The sequence below is a fragment of the Bubalus kerabau genome, chromosome 15, assembly GCF_029407905.1.
Source record: "Bubalus kerabau isolate K-KA32 ecotype Philippines breed swamp buffalo chromosome 15, PCC_UOA_SB_1v2, whole genome shotgun sequence".
Classification (NCBI taxonomy): Eukaryota; Metazoa; Chordata; class Mammalia; order Artiodactyla; family Bovidae; genus Bubalus; species Bubalus kerabau.
In genome coordinates, this window is record NC_073638.1 from 651,395 (window position 1) to 655,035 (window position 3,641).

The 3,641-nt window shown below is 32.5% G+C and overlaps 1 pseudogene; it reads left to right on the forward strand.

Annotated features, from left to right (window-relative positions):
- Positions 1-1,479: 1,479 nt before the first annotated feature.
- LOC129628678 (olfactory receptor 4C11-like) lies at positions 1,480-2,364 on the forward strand (annotated as a pseudogene).
- The last annotated feature ends 1,277 nt before the right edge of the window (positions 2,365-3,641 follow it).

A 3,641-nucleotide genomic window follows, 5' to 3' on the forward strand; every position in this document is an offset into this window, starting at 1 on the left:
TGTAAGGAACTAACATTTTCATCCAGTGAGTGAAATTGGTTAATTATAAATTTTTAAGGGTACTTTTCACAGTCTGTAATCTACTATAAACTTTGGAGGTTTTATTATGCAAATATATTCATTCTATTTTTTCTAAAGTATATTGAAGTAACCAAATTCTAAGATTATTTAATAGTTTTTAATAATTATAAATATTCAAATTTATGTCAGTAATCTCTGGGACATATTTTGATGAAATTATTAAAATAACCAAAAGTTGTATAAGAAGAGTTTATTCAAACATTGTTCATTAGGATGAAAATTTGTAAACAACTTAGGTCAAGATAAATGTTAGAATTTATATTATGAGATTTTGATACATTAATTTATAGTTGCTAAATTAATAATTACAGTATGGATATGCTTTAAAAAATGTGAAAGACTTTTAGTAATCAAAAATGAAAATTAGAAAGTATAAAAATATTATAAGATGATTGAAATTTTATATATGTGTATGCTTATAAAAAGAATAAAATAGAACAATGGGAGATATTTATATGTTTAAATCCTAAAATACATTTAAAAATTATGTCTTATATAAAAATTGGAGAGTACAAACCTCTGGAAAACAGTAGTACGAGATTCAGATATGGGACAGGGCATTATATGAGTTTTAGAAGTATAAGAAATGGCACTTCAGATTGGATCCATAGGGTGTGAAGATTAATTTGATACATTTCTTAATAGCATAGATAATGGAGTATTTCAAACATATACTATTTTTTTTCTCAAAATGTCAGTTTCAATGATTTACTCAACTATCTCATGTGCCCTAATTGGCAATGAAAGTAATAATATAATTGCAACTAGCCTAAAAGTTGGAAAAACAATTTTTTTCTTAAAGCTTAATCCAAACATGATTTTGAAGAAATCAGAAACAATGGGTGCAACCTGGTTTCCAAATCAAAAAATGTGTTTCTTCAAGAAAGAACCCCCCAAATTTATTATAAAATTATATAGAATATAAAACTTTATATATAAATGAAAATTATATACAAAATTCAGTAGTTGATATGTATATACATTATATGAGCATATATATTATATACACATATATGTATTGGAACCTCTAATTGTCATTTGAATAAAAGGCATCAAGACAATAAAGTGACCTGATCAATATCATACAACAAACTCATTAACTCTCCGACTTTGGCAAAGAGCATGGTCATTGAGGGTTCCCTTGCACAAATCTTATTCCTTATAGAAAGAACTGGTTAAAGCATGAAAACCAGCATAAAAAACGTTATTTCTTAATTTTTTGCAATGCATGGAAACTTTGAGAAATAGTGAGTTATATGTGTTGATGGAATTATAACTCTAAAAGTTATCATTTCAAGTCCAAATACATTTCTATTGCCAAGTCACCATTTCCCCCACTTCCTTTGCAGATGAACCGCTTCTCAGCTATGCCTGTTTTACATTCACCATAATCATGAGATGAACAGCAGTGTGAATGAGTTCATTCTGCTTGGGTTAGCACAGAATTTACTAAAGGACAAAATAGTGTTTGTGATCTTGCTTCTATACCTTGCAACTCTGTTGGCAAACTTCCTAATTGTGATGACCATACGAAATAGCCAGACACTTGGGATCCCGATGTACTTCTTCCTTTTCTACTTATCCTTTGCTGATGCCTGTTTTTCAACAACCACTGCCCCATGTTGATTGCAGATTCTGTATCTGAGAAGAAAGTCAACTCCTTCAATGAGTGCATGACCCAGATCTTTGTATTTCACTTCGTTGGGTGCATGGAGATCTTGGTACTTGTCATCATGTCCATTGATCACTATGTGGCCATTTGCTAGCCCCTGTGGTACACAGCCATCATGAACCAGCGTGTCTGTGGCACACTTGTAAAACTGGCCTGGGTGGGGGCCTGTATCCATTCTTCAGCACAGATTTTCTTGGCTTTGAGACTACCCTTCTGTTATTGATCACTATTTCTGTGATACACAACCATTGTTGAAACTTGCCTGCATTGATACTTATGTCATCAATCTACTCGTAGTGTTTAACAGTGGGACTATATGCATGATAAGCCCGTTGCTAATCTCCCATGTTTTACCTTACGTTCTCTGCATAATCATAGTGCATAAGGAAGAAAGAAAGCCCTATCTACTTGCACCACTCATATTATTGTTACTGTATTATTCTTTGTACCGTGTATATACACATACACTTGCCTTGTAACTGCATTTCCAGTGGACAAGATGGTGGCTGTTTTACACTATTGGGACACCTTTGCTCAACCCCCTGATTTACACTCTGAGGAATGCAGAAGTCAAACAGGCCATGAGAAGGCTATGGTGCAACAAATTCTGACTCGAGATGCCAAAGTGCAGAAGATGCCAATTGCTAATTCTGCCACAGTATAAATAAAACTGGATTGATAGGAAGGGCAAAATGTTCTCATCCCAGTGTGGACAACCATAGTTCTCTTCCAGTGGGACCTGTGTGATAATAAGCAGAATCTATAGAGCACATATCTGTATTATTTTAACCAATGTCTCATGGAGAGACAGAACATGAAATGCAATCACAATTGTGAGAGCACAAGACCATTCCTCACTTCTGCCATCTGCTTTGATACTCTTTTGAGGCTCGAGAACCAGATCCTGTTGTTTCTGTAGCTTCATTTTCTTATTTTGAACACTATTTTGGTTTGTTTTTCTTTTTCATGTTTCTTATTCCAATTTTATACTCTGTCCTTGATTTCTGTCATATATTTTGTTGTTAAACCAGTGCTGGCACTACTGTGTATCATATCTTTTCTGGCTCAAGATTCAGTCCATCAAGTCATTCCCAGAAACTTATTCTCTCCAAGGAGCATAAATAGAAAATAGTTACGCTCCTATTTTATGCTTGTCTTCCTCTTGAAACACCCTTAAAAATTGGCCTTTCCTTTGCCTGCAGTGAACAGGGAAATAACTAACCTTCTATTCAAACTAGACAATTCTATTTATAACAAAATATTTTCTGTATTGATCCATAATTTTTATATATTTTAATAATTTATATGAATTTATATATTTATATATAAATTTATATATTTTTATAATTTATATAATTTTAATATTTTGTTCATCATGTTAATCATTATTTTATATTATTTAATTTTATATACTTATTAATGTTTTTGTAATTTAAATCTTTGGACACTTCCCAAATGTTTGGTGAATCAGTGATAATTTTATAAAATTGTAAGAATTATATTACAAAACCCAGCATGTCATTGATGATACCGTACATACAAAAGAGGCAACAACTGGCATATAAAACAGAGCTATAAAGAGAAGATGCCCACAGAAGTGAGACTCCCAACTTGGAAACACAGAACAAAATATGTCAAGAATGAAAACTTTTTCCAACATATTTTGCTATGAAGGGGAAGAAATTAATGGAATAATTTTCTGGCAACAAATTGGTATTGAAAAGGTGGTATTTTAGGATGAAGGAAATAACAGCATGTTTCATGATGACAGGAATAATCCTGAAGAGAGCAAAAGGGGGTAAGGGAGCGATTATCAGATCATTGCTCTTATGTAGAAGGAGAAAATGGGATATGTCTGGTACACAAGTGGACATGTTGGCTTGGAATA